This window comes from Phascolarctos cinereus, unplaced genomic scaffold (assembly GCF_003287225.1).
Source record: "Phascolarctos cinereus isolate Bilbo 61053 unplaced genomic scaffold, phaCin_HiC Scaffold_726;HRSCAF=1367, whole genome shotgun sequence".
In the NCBI taxonomy this organism is placed as follows: domain Eukaryota; kingdom Metazoa; phylum Chordata; class Mammalia; order Diprotodontia; family Phascolarctidae; genus Phascolarctos; species Phascolarctos cinereus.
In genome coordinates, this window is record NW_027556098.1 from 128,809,868 (window position 1) to 128,826,260 (window position 16,393).

At 38.5% G+C, this 16,393-nt stretch overlaps 1 pseudogene; it reads right to left on the reverse strand.

Moving 5' to 3' along the window:
* Positions 1–7,031: 7,031 nt before the first annotated feature.
* LOC110208047 (biogenesis of lysosome-related organelles complex 1 subunit 2 pseudogene) lies at positions 7,032–7,424 on the reverse strand (annotated as a pseudogene).
* Between the last annotated feature and the right edge of the window lie 8,969 nt (positions 7,425–16,393).

Consider the following 16,393-nt stretch of genomic DNA (forward strand, 5'->3'; position numbering starts at 1 on the left):
TAGAGAGGTGCTAGAATGAGAATGTTACAGAAATGAGAGTTGAGAATGAATGAAAATAAATGAAGATAAACACACTCTTCAACATTTTGCTATAATTTTTAAAGCTGGTAATCAATATGTAGTATATATGCTGACTTCATAGCAAGACTAGCCATACAAAAAATTGAAGCAGTAAAGTTGGCCTTAAATATTTCCTACCTGCCCTTCCTCACTCATTGATATATGCTACCCCCATTTATATACCTAGTGACTTTGTTTTCTTTACTTCTCCATCCTCAGCCCCTACAAAAAAAAATCCCCCAAACTCCAAAAAAATCCTTGTCTTAAATTCTTTGCACAGAATCAAAAACTTAACTATTTAAGTAAACACAATTATTTTAAAGCATGATCTTACCATGGGATTTGCTTCCTCAGGGATCAAAGATCTAAAGAATGAAGCTCTAACTGGAACTTCAGGCATCAGGATTGTGATAATGGAAGCATTTTGGGTAACTTCCCAAAGGAACTTATATCACACTTGATTGGTGGTCTTTTATTTTGTCTATGTGTAAGGCTGGTTCTATGTTCAGTAACTAGAATATTCAGTCAACCTGAATGCCCCATTTCTCAATCAGCAATTTATTGGATCAATGCTTTTGTATCACATAGGCCCAAAGCTGTCCCTTTTGCGTCAATTGAGAGAGCTTGGAAGAACTGGCTTTTAGGAAGGTTAAAAAATAATTCCTCTGTCCCTGACGTCAGATCAAATTTCTTACTCTGCTTATGACTTTCAGAGGATCTTTATGATCTCTGGCTCTGGATTATCATACTGATACCTGTTGTGTAAAGGGAATGAATGTACAAGACACCATTTGATTTATCCTTATTTCGTTGGGTATTCTCAGAGATGAGCAGGGTTATTGAGACAAAATCTTGAAGTTGGTCAAGTTCGTCTTCAGTTCCTCTCCCTCTCACCCTTCTATATTCCTCTTCTCCTGCCTTGCTTCCTCAACCCAAGCACTCAATTCTTCCTAACTGACCTTAACCTAGGCTTCACCTCTCCAGTCCCATGATCCAAAATTAGCCTTCTTTTCTCCAATCAACCACAACTATTCTCAACCCTCAGTATCTGTCCATCAGCTATCTCTCTGTTTAAAATTAGAAATTTGACAAACTCATTTGCATTCAGATATTAATAATGGATGATAATTTATGAAGATATTAGCCTTAAGAAAGACTGCTCCATGTTAAACCCAAAAAACAATGATCAAATTTTAGGTGTCATCGGGGACAATTTTTTTTTCTGATGCAGTGGACAAACAGACTCTCCCCTAGCAGACTCTTCCCGTATGGCTAAAGAATTTAGTTTTTTTGGCAGGACCATGGAGTTCAGGAGTTGAAGCTAGATGAAAAGAAGGCTGAATTATTTTTTCAATATGAGTGGAATGAAATCGGTAATCCAAATGTCTCCATGGAAACAGGTTGGTATAGTGGAAAGAGCACAGAGTTTGGAATTAGGGAATTTTGATTTGAACCCTAGTTCTGCTGCATACTTAGCTGTGTGACTTTAAACAAGTCATTTCCATTCTGTATGCCAGTTTCTTCATCTGTAAAATAAGAAAATTGGTCTAGATGACCTCTATTACAGGTTCCTTTCTAGTTCTCAGTCTATGATCCTTCAATATTTTGGCTTCTCATGGTGGAGCCCAAAACAGAGGAATCAATGAAGGCAAAGACCTAAGATGTGAAGGACATAAGGTGGGGGAAGTGGAGTGTCTTTCCTGAATAAGCAATGGAATGAACAAAGATAGCAAATTGAGTAAGTGCTGCTAGAGTGTAGGGTGTGTTGAGGGGATCTTAATAAGTTAAAGCTGTATTACAAGGTTGGAATCAGTTTGTGAACAGCCTTGAATGGCACACAAAGGAGTCTGGGTTTTATCCTCTAGTCTAGGCAATGGGGAGCCACTGAAATTTTTTTGAATGTACCTAAATGACTCTAATGGAATATTTAACAAATGTGCTATATGTGGTATAAACATTAAGTGATATAATAGTTTGGACAAAGGACAAGTCACTTTTGACCAGATTGATTAGGGAAGGCTTCTCGGAAGAGATGGCACTGGAGTTAGATCTTGAACAAAAAATAGGATGGAGTGGGGATGAAGGAGAGAATGGATGATGGAAAGAAATAAAGGCAGACAGGAATTCACATAGTATTCCCTGGGGACAGCGTGAAAACTATTCTGACTGGAGCATAGTGTTTGTGTAGGGGAGGAATAAGTGAAACTAAGAAAAGTACCAGATTGTAGAAGGCCTTGAATGACAACCCAAAGTTTTTGGACTTGATTCAGTATACTTTCCCCATATCTGCCTCTCAAAATTTTTGCCTCTTTTCATGGCTCAGCTTAGGTGCTAAGCCTTACCTGAAGCTTTCTCCTGTTGCAAATGTTCTTTTGAGGGAAGTGGCATGTATCCTGAACCTCTCCAAAGAATTTTACTCCAGATTACCAACATTTGAAGTGTGGTGCATAGATATGTAATTGTAGCCCCAAACACTTCTCAGAGGTAGGCATGAAAAGGAGCAATCATCCAGCCATAAGCTCTCCTTCTGCTCTCCACAAAAGTAGAAATTACAGGCTCCTTCGAAGAGGGGTAGTCCAGCTCCCAAATGAGATAGCTGTTACCTATGCCATACATGAGCCAATCCAAATTTTTATATTTAGGCTTGCAACTATATCTAACTCCTACAGTTAGTCTAAAGTGGTTAAATATAGTAAATACATAGGGTGCCCCAAGCAGGGCATTCTTCCACAATTTGGGAACAAGGTAAAAAAGAAAGACATTATCCTCAAACTAGAACTGATAAGACTCAATATAAAATAGATGAGATGATCTATATGGTGAAGTCCTAACACCCCTAAAGAGATGAATTATAAGCTGTAGTTATGACTATAACTAAAACTATATACACTAAAAGAGTGCTTTCACAATCAGGTGTCTTCCTGAAAAGGAAAGCAGTAATTTAAGACACAATAAATGTAAAATAAACTAATCTGAGAAATCATGTCTGTCAGAAAACCATAGTATAATGGTGGAAGATTGGAGTATCTGACAAGGAACGCTGAGAATGAAGGGTTTCAGAGTAAGACTTTATTAGTGTTTATCCAGCACTTTCCAGCAGCAGGAAAGGCTCTGATTCTAAATGATCAACCCTGGCTCTTCAGGCAGAAATGTCCTAAGCGTGGCAAAACCAAGCTCATCAAGCTACTTTGGCTTGATGGAATATCCCCTGAGAACATTCAGCTCCTATTGCTCTGATTTTATACCCACCAAATAATCTTCTAAGTTTTTGTGATTTGATCTCCCGAGTGGACTTACCTCTAGTGAGGGAGGGCCTGCTCAGGAAACCAGGACTGGTTTGTGAATCAGGTAGAGGTTTCATGATAAATTAATAACTTGGCATTCTGCTTTATAAATCAGTTTCTTGAGAGTATAATTCCTCAAAGCCTGCTCACCCCTTGGGTGAACTGATAAAATTGAGTTTCTGGACCTGCAAAGCAGAACAGATCCTGTATCTACTATGAGCACACCAAGGTACAGACAATCCAAGGCTCTGTCTGAGCAACCAAAGCTGCTCACTCACTGGCTCTCTTTATCCCTCCCTCCTTCATTCTCACTTCCCCCTCCCTCCCTCTCTTTCTTTCTCTTCATCTCTGTCTACTCTCTCTCTGTTTCTATCTCTCTCTCTCTGTGTGTCTCTCCTCCCTTCTCTCTGTCTCTGTTTGTCTCTCTCACTCCCCTTGCTCTCTCCCTCTCTTTTCCCTCCTACCTCTACTCCCTTCCCTCTCTCTTCTTCCTCTCTTTTTAATTCATTCCTTAAGAGTTTCTCTGTACAATGTTCAGCACTATTTTAACCCTGTTGTAGTACAAATGTCACCTGGCCAACACCAATGACAGTGTCTTGTGGGTTAAAATAATAGACTTTCAAAGATGAAAGTAAACTTAGAGGTGACCTGGTCCAATTTACAAAGCATGAATCCAATGGAAGGAATTATTCAACCTCTTCTTGAATGCCTCCAGTGGCAGGGAACTCATTACTTCTCTTTCTTTAAACATATCTTATTGAGAAATTCTTCCATACGTAACCCTTATGTCAAAGGCTGCTTCCTTATATAAAGGACTTGAGGATACTTTTGGGGACTTCTAATCCCTCATTACCATTTTTCTAAATTAAATAATCTGGTAGCTTCAGTTATAATTCCAAATTCCCTTTATAAACACACAAATTCACATAGCTCAAAGCATGAGCATGGCTAAGGGTAATCTGGGTGTCTATCAGAATCCCCACCAAAATAATATCCAATGGTGAGCAACTCACACCCTACCTCCACTTACCCAATACGTAAATAATTTCAGTCATAATAACAACCTGTACCTGGCTTCCATTAGGACAGAAATGGATTACTCCTCCATTAATAATACTTAATAATAGCTAACATTCATATAATGCTTTAATTTTGAGAAGTGCTTCATAGTTACTATCTCATTTGATCCTCACAACAACCTTCTGAATTAGATTAGAGACTGCTTCTATGGTACCTCTGACTGTGCCATATTATTTTCTTGCCTTCAATGTTTCCTAAGTTATACTCAGCACCCTCAAAATGATAGTCATCCTTTCTCCCAGGCACTAGCTCTGCCTCTCTCAAATCTTTAGCCATCTGTGTCACCATTCAAAATTCAGTTCTCTCTCTGAACCCTTTTTTAGTACCATAGGTACCACAAACACACACACACACACACACACACACACACACGGTTTTCTCAGGGCCTTAGAAGGGCAATCTCCCATTACACTTTACAAGTGGGTCTCTTCTCTACTTCTGTTTTGGATAACAGTGACATTACTAATGGATGTTCTTTCTCCCTCAATGCTTGGGTGATACTCCTCTTGCTTAGGGCAGCACTGCCTGGAGATGTAAAGCTTCTAAGATGAGAAACTCAGTCCTCTTTCTATGTCTGATAGAATGTGACCTCCATCAAAGCAGGGATTGTTTTAGTTTACTCTTTGTATTCCCTACATCTAGATTAGTGCCTGAGTAGTAGTTAATAGTAGTAGTAGCAGCAGCAGCTGCTGCTGCTAGCATTTATATTTTTTGTTCAGTCATTTTTCTGTCATGTCAAATCTATGACTGGGTTTGAAGTCATGAGGATGAGCTTTCCTAATACCAAGCCCAGCCATTTAACCACTGTGTCACCTAGCTGCCCTTAGTTCCTGAGTTCAAATCCAACCTCAGATTCTTAGTAGCTGTGTGACTCATGACAAGTTACTTAACTCTGTTTGCCTCAGTTTCCTCATTTGTAAAATGAGCTGGAGAAAGAAAATGGCAAGTCACTCCTGTGTCTTTGTTGAGAAATTCCCAAATAGGGTCCCGAAGAGTTGGACATGACTGAAATGACCGAACAACAGCTCTGCATAACTCTAATGCCCTACTGTATCTTTTTTTTTTAAGCTGGGATAACTAGGTAGTGCACTGAATAGAGTGCCAGCCTGGGGTCAGGAAGACCTGAACATTCATATAGGCCTTTTTAACATTTCCAAAGTGATTTACATGTATTATCAGATTTGATCCTCAAAACAGCTTTGTGAAATAGGGACTATTCTTATTTCCATTTTATAAATGAAGAAGTAGAAGCTGTGGTTGAGTGACTTCCCCAGTGTCATATACCTACTAAATGTTGGGAGAAGATCTTCCTGAGTCCAAGTCTAGCATTCTATCCACTACGGTAAACAGTAGGTACTTAATATGTGTTTGCTGATTAATTCCATTCTTTCCACAATCAACTCTCTGCCATAATTCCCTGTTCCTGGGACCACTAAATAAGGTTATGAATTTTCCCTAGGACTGCTTCCCGAAATATCTAGGAGAAAGGGTATATACTTTCCTACTACTACCACAAACCTGAGAAGAAAATTTTCATAGTATTAATTTCTCTTATATTGAGTCTAAATTTGCCTTGCTATCATCCATCATCACTTGCCTGTTATTCTCTAGGGCACCATCATCCCTCCAGTCTTCTTTTTTATTTTTGTTTGCTAGGCAATGGGGTTAAGTGGTTTGCTAAGACACATAATGCTAATGAGCGTTATGTGTCTGAGGCTGGATCTGAACTCAGATCCTCTTGACTGCAGGGCCAGAGGTCTATCCATTGCACCACCTAGCTGCCCTATCCCTCCAGTCTTCTCGGCTAACATCCTTGGTGATATCTTTGACCCCTCAGTCTCTCTCACCCCCCCAACCCATATCTAATCTCTTACCAAGTTCTATTGATTCCATCTGTATAACATCTCTCAAATACATCCTCATTGCTTTTCTGACACTGTCACCACCCTCAACATTTCATGCATGCCTAGATTATTGCAATAACTGCTGGCTGGTCTTTGTGGCTTCAAGTCTCTCCCCATTCCAGTGTATCCTCCACACAGCTGTCAAAGTACAGTTTGGATTGCATCATACTTTGCCCATTTAATACCAGTGGCTCCTTACTGCCTCCAAGATCAAATGTGACATTCTGTTTGGCTTTTAAAGTCCTTCATCATCTGGCCCCTTTTTATCTTTGTAGTCTACTTATACCTTTCTTTCTTTATTTTTTTTTTGAGGGTCATAAGTCAGCATTTATTATTTAAGTTGAAGAACAGGTTATGAAGTGGGTGGAGGGCACATTCATAACAGAGTCCAAGGTGGAGCCTGAGGGGAGATGAAAGAAGGGAGGAGACAGGGAGACAGGGAGGCGAGAACCCCTCCTCTGTGTGTGCTCTAGATCCTGATTTCTGAGCCTTGGTCCAGGGCACACAATGAAGCACTCAGTAAGATGAAGTTTCAGGGGCTACAGGTATAGGAAACATCAAGGGGTGGCCAAAGTTACACATCCGACCAGAGGTGAGGGCTGGGATTTTCCTTGGATCAGCAGCACCTGCTTCCTTTTAGGAATTGAAGCATAGTGACAAGTTCCATCTCACTTATTTCAGCTCTTATGAAACATTCTTATAGTTAAAGTTTTTGTGCTAAAGAATTCTTTCCTCGCCTCTCTAACTTCTTGTACTTTGCTTCTAGTTTCTTTGAATATGCATCCAACTTGTAAGCTGCCTGCTCAAGGGCTGCTACTTGCTCCTCAATTAAAGTGATCTGATCCAGGTAAGGCTGAAGTGCAGCAGATTACTGGTTTAAGTCCTTTAGGTTTCTACTTATGTTTACTGCAATATCTTTCATTTCTAGATACTTCAAGCTAATCAGTTTGTTCATATTTTCTAAAAGTTTATAGTCTTCTCTGCTGGCTGTCAGCTCGCCTGCTAGATATGTGGCCATTTTGGAGAACATGTCCTGGCCCAGCCCTGTGATGTTCACTTTGCTGGGCTCCGTGGCCTCCTCAGCCGTTTCCACCATGTCATCATCTAGGCTGGGGAAGGGAAGAAGGAGAAAGGATAGAGGAAAGGATGGGGATGGGGGGAGAGGAGAAAGGAAGGGAGGGAAAGGAAGAAGAAGAGAAGGGTGAAGAGTTGGAGAAGGAGGTAAGAGCTACTTACACCTTTCTGCCCCACAACTGCTTCAAGATCTAGTAGCAATGACCTCCTTGCTGTTCCTTACACAAGACGCTCCCTGTCCCAACTGCCTTCTCAATGGTTGTCTTTCATACATGGGAAGTTCTCTCCTCTCCACTTCCTGCCTGGCTTCCTTCAAGTCCCAGCTAACATTCCACTTTCCATAAGAAGTCTTTTCCAATTCCACTTAATACTAGTGTCTTCCCTCTGAGATTATTTTCAATTTATCCTATATTTATGTTATTTGTGCATAGTCATTTGCATATTGTCTCCCTCCTGTAGATCGTGGGATCCTTGTGACCAAGGGCTATTTTTGCCTTTCTTTGTGTCCCCAAAACTTAAAACTGCCTAGAACATAGCAGGAGCTTAATAAATCCTTTTTGATTTGACTTTTAGTTTAGGCTTCTGAGATCAGCTGCCATATCAACCATGGGGCATGCCATTTAGTATATAGGCACAAGTATATAATGTCATTTCCAAGCATTAGAAGGTCCAAAACAACTCTACCTAAACTCATGTTTGCCCATTACTTGCTTTACTCTAGACAGTCATGACATACTGTGTATTTCTTTGGGTGAGGGCATATAGTTTATATTCACTCAGTTATGAATATTTTATATCTCCCTAGTATAGAGGTTTCTAAACTTTTTTGGCCTACCACCCCCTTTAAAAAAATTACTCATGCCTCACTGGAAATCTACTTTCTTTAACTCCTTAATTTTTTTTTTTTGAAATTTGTGTCATTTCAAAAAATATAAATTTTTTTTTAAAAATGATACATATTGAATTTAATAATTTATCGTAAATTTGTGGGCTTTCTCCTGCATTGAAATTTTGGTGACACAATATTGTGTCATGTAACCATATAGTATCACATTCTAAACAAATCATTACAGCCTTACATTCCTGCTGATGCATGCTGGGCTTCCCGACAATGCAAGACATACTCGCCTACCCACACTTGCTTGTTAAGACCTGTTGGTGGACTTGACCACTCATCAATTATAACTTGCATTTTGTGTGTTTATTTGGAAAGTAATGTAATCAGTATGACTTTAACTCTGTTACACAACAGATGAAACATACATTTTTTCAAAATTTTCTTCTCTTCTTTCCTTATGCTTCCACCACCCCCTTATTTTTATTCAACAATCCCCAATTGTAACTGAGACTACTACCAACCCCCCTGGATCATTCCAGCCTCCCCCCAGGGGATGGTATTGCCCACTCTGGAAACCAATGTGAGTAGAATGTAAACTCCTTGAGGGTGGCAACTTTTGCATTTATAGCCTCTGAGCTTAGCATAATGACTAGAACATATCAATGACTAATGTATGTTTATTAATTGATAGTTTTAGTCAAACCTCCACATTCTTTGGATGTACATAAATTCTTAAAATCCCTCCTAAATTGCGGTACACAAACTGAACAGAACATTCCAAAATGTGATTTGAACATTGCAGAGATCAGTGGGGTTGTCATCTTACTTGGTCTGGACACTGTATTTATATTATTTCCACCTAAAATCTCATTAACTTTGTTGGCTATGACATCATGCTTGTCTTGAGTCATCAAAACATCACAGCTGTTCTTCACATTAACTGTTTCTAACCATTGCTATCTTTCCCCATCTTCGACTTGTGCAATTATTTTTGTAAACCAACTTCAGATATTTATTTATTTTATGATATCTAATAAATTTATATCATTGTTTAAGCCTCAGAAGAACCTTTTCAATCTTTATTCTATTATCCATCAATATTAGTTATCTCTCTCAACTTCATCTTCATGTCATTTCTGAATCTGATGAACATGTTAGATATGCTTTCATCCAAGTTATTGATAAAATTTTGACCAGAGTAGGGTTGAGGACAAAGGCCTCTAATAGGCCTATTATAGACTAGCTTTCATTTTATGATAGAGATGGAAGGAATCCAAGAGATCATCTAGTTAAATACCCTCATCTTGTGACAGAAGACATCAAGACCCAGAGAGGAGGAGTGACTTGTGATCACTCTCCAGGTGGGCATGGATCCATCAATCATCTTCATCTAGCAAACAGTGATTTCTGAGTCCACTGTATGATCATCTTTTAAACCACACATCTTTCCATCTTGTCTGCAAGACTGTTGTAGAACAATTAGTGAAAAGCTTTGCCAAGATCCAGGCATTTTATGTCTGGCATTTTTCATATCTGCTAATTTAGTAACCTTATTAAAAAGCAAATTGTATTAGTCCAGTATCACTTGTTCTTGGTCAACCCTATGTTAGTTCCTAGTGATCATAGCTTCTCTTCCAAACCAAATACTTAGTGACTCATTCTATAACCTCACCAGGGATAAACATAAAGCCCACTTCTTATATTTTGTAAAATGTACCTTACTCACATTTGTGAAAGTTGGAACATTTGCATAACTCTAGTCCTTTAATACCTTTTCCATTCTCCAGGACTTATTGAAGGTTTGCAATAGCAATTTAACTCTATATAAAATATATATGTATGTATACACTCACATATATACGTATGTGTGTGTGTTTCCCATTTCCTGGATTACAATAACTCTGGTCAGATGATAGATTCATTCGGGGCAATTGAATGTTCCAATTTACCTTAGTCTCCTTATTAATTTAGGCAGCTCATTTTGCTAAACAATTTCCATATCCCAACCCCTTACCCCCGCCAATCGACTTCTTTTCCAGGGTAGCCCACAAAGAGCCCTATTGCCAGGTTTGAATAAAATGGCATTTCTTTCCAACATATAAAGCCTGTGCCACAATGCTCAGGTAGAAAAACAGGACTCTTCCCTTCTTTCCTGCAGAAATAACAACGTTGACCCAGGTTGACATAAGAGCAAACCCACCATTTCTGTGTTAGCATGAATACATTTGTGAATGCTGGCGACCTCTTTGTTTCATTCACAACAGTAACTAAGCGAGCCCTGGGAAAGCTTGCCGGATGGTATGGGAACAGCTAATTGGCACGTGAAGGTATTGAGACTCTGTCTTTCTGGCACCCCATGTTTATGCTGCCAGAAATAAACAGGTTGTCCTTGCTGATGGAGCAGATGGTCTGACTTCTCCAGTTCTTCAGAGACACCCCCTTGTAATTACTGCTCTGCATCCACAATGTATGGAAGGTTAATTTGGTAACTCAAATACGTGCATTGAAGATTATGTAATCTGTTGGCAGGCTAATGTAGCTACACTTGGTGAGTTCAGAAAGATTAAAAAGTATCACTGATCACATTTGAATATGGAATTATGCAAATATATTTCCAGCCCCCCGATTTAACTTAAAAGTAAGCAGATTGATTTCTGTTCCCTTTGAGATGCTCACTATTAGTAGGGCTTTTAACTGAGCCCACAAAGGCTATGTCTACATTCCCAAAGTTATAGAGGTTTTAGCCAGACTATATTAATGGAACAAATGGATTTATCCTGAAATGAAAGCATTTTTCAGGGATCTGGCTTTCTGATTCATTTCCTCCCTCCTCCATCACACTTTTGGACAAAGAAATGGAGAAAACTCAAACCTATTCATATTGTTCCTTGTGTTTCCTCTTGGGAAAAGAGTTAATTGGAGGAGACATAAATTATTGGTCAAAATGAATTTTTACACAGAGATGTAACTAGGCATATTGGAACCTGGAGAAATTTCTGTTGGAATGGGCCATTCCCTAGAAAACCCAGTCTTTATGAGATATCAGGAAGAAGCACTCAGTTCTTAAGAAAGGTAGTCCAACTGTGAGGGTCAACTTGGTGGTATAGTAGGCAGCAATTTCCCAGCACAGTTCCATTTACTCTGACAGTTTTTCCCACGCATACAACTTCCATTGACCCCAGCTTCCCTAGTGGCTTCCCTGGTGAAGCTTCCTCCTCTTACAAAAGCTGATTGGCCCCAGTTTCTCAGACAAAGCTTCTTGGGCTGGAGTCCATGTGGGCTGCATGACTCTCAGACTTGATAGATGCCTGAGATCATGCTAATGACTGACTGATCAGAAGCATTTCCAGATGGAAGCAAGGAGGTCCAGAGAGGTTAAGCACTACTGTGTCCTTACTGTATGGAGGCAAGGTAAACCTTCTTTGTTAGATGTTCATTGCCTTGCAAGTGCCTCATTTTGTCCCAATATTGAACGTGAACTAAGAGAGCACTGGTTTTAGATCCATACCTACATTAGAAGGGAAGGAGGGGATTTTCTGGCCTTCCCCTTTCTCTTATAGTCTAATAGTGTAATAAAACATATACATATATGTGAAACACTAAATATATGATGAACATATTAAATATAGTAATGAATATATATATATATATATATATATATCACAACAGAATATTATAAGTACATAACAGGAACACAAAATGCTATAAAATCAGATTAGAGAAATGGCAAAGATGTAGATGTTGGGGTTGGGATCCAAAAAAATTATTGATAGGCTCTGATGTTCGACTGAATCAAATGAAAGGCAACTTAATAGAATTATCAACCATGAAAGATATTGTAGAAGAAATGCTTTGTCAGGTCTGGATTGGACTCTAGGGAGCCTCTGGAGTCAGATCCAATTCTGATGTTCTGTGATTCTGGATCTCTGTTGAGATTCAAGTCAAACAAAATTATTTCTCAGGCCATTTCTAGGTCTAACATCCTATTAAAATTCTCTTACTTTCAGTTTGGGGACCTAACTAAGGCAAACTGAGAAGACTTCTGGTAGGAGGTTGAATGTGAGCTGTGTTCTTAATAAAATGATTGAGAAAGGTATTAGACCTATGATTTCACTGCTATAAGGAACTTCCAGGTGAGGAAATTCTCTCTCTTAATGCAAGAAGGGACATTCTCTGCAACTTATAGCCTTAGATAGGTGCTTAAACCCAGGGTCACACATACATTGTATATTAGAGATGGGACTTGAACCTCAGTTTTCTTGGCTTCAAGGCCAGTTTTTTTTTTATCTAGTATAACATACTTCCTCTCCAACTTGATAAAATGATGTGTAAATTGAGTTTTTGTAAGTTAAACCCTCTGAGATTTCTGAAAGACTTTCTATTCATTCAGGTTGCTCTTCAAAGGCAAGACAACCATTGTAGAATTAAATTTTCCCTGGTTACATTCAAGGAGTTAAATTCACTAGAAGAGTTTACTCATTTTTAATCTTTTGGTAAAGGAAAAATCCTTTCTGCAGTGTGAATGATCACTTCCCAGACTACTTAATGCTAACCTTGGATTTGGATGCATTGGATTTTAGGTTTTTTTTTAAATGCTTGCCTGCCTGTCCTTCCTGTGTTACACATGACTGAAAAGATCACAGAAAAAAAAAAGTTTATAATTGAAGCAAACTGCCTCTATGACCTTACGCAATTTAGGCAATTAGAACCCTAATTTCTCTTCTCTGTCCCTGAGTATCCTCATTTATAAAATAAAAGAGCTGGACTTCATGATCTGTGACAATAGCATGCATGCATGCATGTATACATGTATGTATGTATGTGTGGGCAATGTCTAGTGATTGAGTCTATGTGCTGTCAATCACATATGTAAATCATATGTGTGTTTATATTATATATTCAAACTATATTCCATGGGGAGTAATTATAATGAAGGAAGAATAGTTATGTTGCATTTTTTCTTTCATTTTAAAATTTTTGTTAAGAGGAAAGATTTCCTGAACAGGGAGGGAAGAGACATATATTTAGAACTGAAGGCAATAAAAAAAGATAAAAATTTAAAATTGATAGACTTTAAGTAAAAAAATAAATAAAACATGTAAAATGGTATTAAAAACAGAATAGCAATTGGGACACTCAGAAGTTCACAAAAGAAAAACCCAGGAATGGTCCTTCTATATACACTGTATACAAATGCCCAGAATTTAGGAGACAAACAAGAAAAACTATAGGTCCCAACAGAAGGATGAAAATTTAACTTCCAAGATATTACTGAGACTTGGCAAGATGGAACCTGCGACCAGAATATGGCTTTGATTGTACACCTTATTCAAAAGAAATGGAAGCAGCTCTAGGTGGTTCAGTGAATAGAGCTCTAGGCTGGAATAAGGAAGAGCTGAGTTCAAATTGAGCCCCAGATATTCACTAGCTGTGTGACTCTAGGCAAGTTATTTAACCCCTGCCTCCCTCAGTTTCTTCAAACATAAAATGGGAATAATAATGGCACCTACCTCCCAGGGTTGTTGTGAAGATTAAATAAGATAATATTTATAAGGTATTTAGCACAGTGCCTGGCATATAGCAGGCACTTCATACATGCTTGTTCCCTACCCCTAAAGGAAATAAGCTGGGTAAAAGATGCTGGAGGTGAGGAATGGGTAGCACTATATATTTAGAAGTTGTGGCCATGAGAAGAGATAACAGAAACATAAGGCAGAAGTATGGTAGAGAGGATTTAAGAAAAAATCAAAGGAGGGAAAGATAATGATAATACTTCTAATTGGAGCACTGAAGATCAAAAATACTGCATAAAAAAAGGAAATAGTTGAGGGGTTCAGGAAAAAGAGCATGCTTGTGGCACAGAGGCATGATAAAATTATCATGGGAGACTTCAATAATTCAGAAGCGTGTTGGAATTCTGTTTGTCAAAAGTAGAGTAGCTAATTACTTCCTGATTTGTCTGAATGAAAATATGATTCTTAAAAGGCGATGGTCAACAATGGGAAATTCTATTTTGGAGCTCATTCTCACCAACAAAGAGGAACTGGTTGCTGGGGTTGAAATCTAGTCAACAATCATTTAGTAAACACCTACTATGTGCCAAACACTGGAATAAGGGTGGAGAAGATGAGAATCTTGGGGGAATGGACCATTCCTTCTCGGTATTTGACAGAGACAGAGAAAAAACCCTACATGTACTCTGATGTGCTTCCTAAATTTCAGGGAAACAGATTTTGAAGAGAGCAGAGAATCATAGGTAATATCCCATGGACTAAAATACTATTGGGAAAAGGACTAGGGAGGATGAGAAATTATCAATAAAGAAAGTCTGAAGAAATGAAGGGAAATGATTGTAACGAGGAAGAAAAGGTAGATTTATCTGAAGAAAACAATACAGATGTTCAGAGAACTTGCCAACCAATTTGTATTTTTCAGAGCTATGTGCAGAAAACTGAAGCAAGGGCAGGTAAGAAAGAAATTATATTAGATTGAGAGAAGCTAAGGATAAAGAAAAAGGTTTGTTGTATTAGCTATATTGAGGAAAAGAGGAAGATCAAAGAAAGAATAGGACTGCTACATATGGTGAATAGAACAATGATAACTGACAAAAGAGAAGGCAGAATTGCTCAGTTCTAATATAGCTTTTCTTTTCTCTCCCAAGGAGAATTACTTTTGCCCTAGGAATGACAAAGCAAAATGTAACTGAAAGGGAATTGAGACCTAAGATAAGTAAAATGGTGAAAGAATACCTTGTTGAATTTAAGCCACCTACCCCAGATGAACTATATCTTTGGGTAGTGAAAGAATTCCTGCTATGGTCTCTGAGCTACTATGTGTGATGTGAAAGATCATGGAAAATTGGAGAGATACTCTGCAGGATTGAAGGAAGGCAAATGTACTGATTTTTAAAGGGAAGAAAACAGAGTCTGCAAACTGTAATCCAGTGAGGTTGTCTTTGATTCCTGGGGATAACTCTCCAAGGGATCATTAAAAAAGATAGTGAACATCTACAAAAGAAGTGATTATTCCAAAGGGAAGTGCCAGCATGACTTTATTAGTCTTTCCTTTTTTGACCTGATTACAAAGCTAGTAGATCAGGATAAGGCTACAGTTACATTGTACCTAGATTTTAGTAAAGCATTTGGTGAAGAATCTCATACTATTCTAGTAAATAATAAAAAATGTAGAAATATGGGCTAGACCTAAATAAAGTTAGATGGACTTGGAACTGGTTAAATGGCCAGGCCAAACTCAAAAAGCAGTCATTAAGAAGTTCAATGTCAACTTGGGTAGATGACTCCAGTGGAGAACCCCAGGGTGCCCTGCTTGGTCCTCTGCTATTATATCATCAATGACTTGGATAAAGACATAAATTGCAAGCTCATCAAATTTGCAAATGACATAAAACTAGGAGGGATAACTAACACAATCATAGAGTTTGGATCCATAACAATCTTGATAGGCTAGATAATTGGACTGAATCTAATAATATAAAATTCAATAGATTTGGTTTTTAAAAAAGGATGTTTCATAAATACAGAATAGGGAAGGCTTGTTAGCATAGGAATGATCCTTCTTGATCTCTCCAGCTTTTGATGCTGTGGATCCTCCTTTCCTCTTGGATACTTTCTCTTCTTTTTTGTTATGCTGCTTTCTTGGTTCTCTTCATACCTATCTCACCGCTCCTCAGTTTCCTTTGCCAAATCATTTGCTACAATATACTCCCTTACTGGATTTGCCCCAAGGCTGTCCCCTGGGCCCTATTCTCTCTCTATGCTCCCTCTGTCTCTCAGGGATATCATAAGCTCACATAGGTTTAATTATCATCTCTATGCTAATGACTCCAAGAGCCATATTTTTAGATCTAATCTTTTTTTCCTGAGTTCTAGTCTCACATCTCTGAATGCTTACCAGACATTCTGAAAATGGATCTCCATAGACAGCTCAAAATCAACGTGCCCTAAACTAATTATCTTTTCTTCCAAATCCACCCATTCACTGTCTGTTGGGGACACTACCATACATCTAGTCTCACAGATTTACAACCCTGGTGTCATCTTCATCTCCTCACTTTTACTCCACAAATCCATTCAGCTTCCAAATCTTGCCACGTTTACCTCCACAACATATCACATCCTACTCTTTATCTCTAT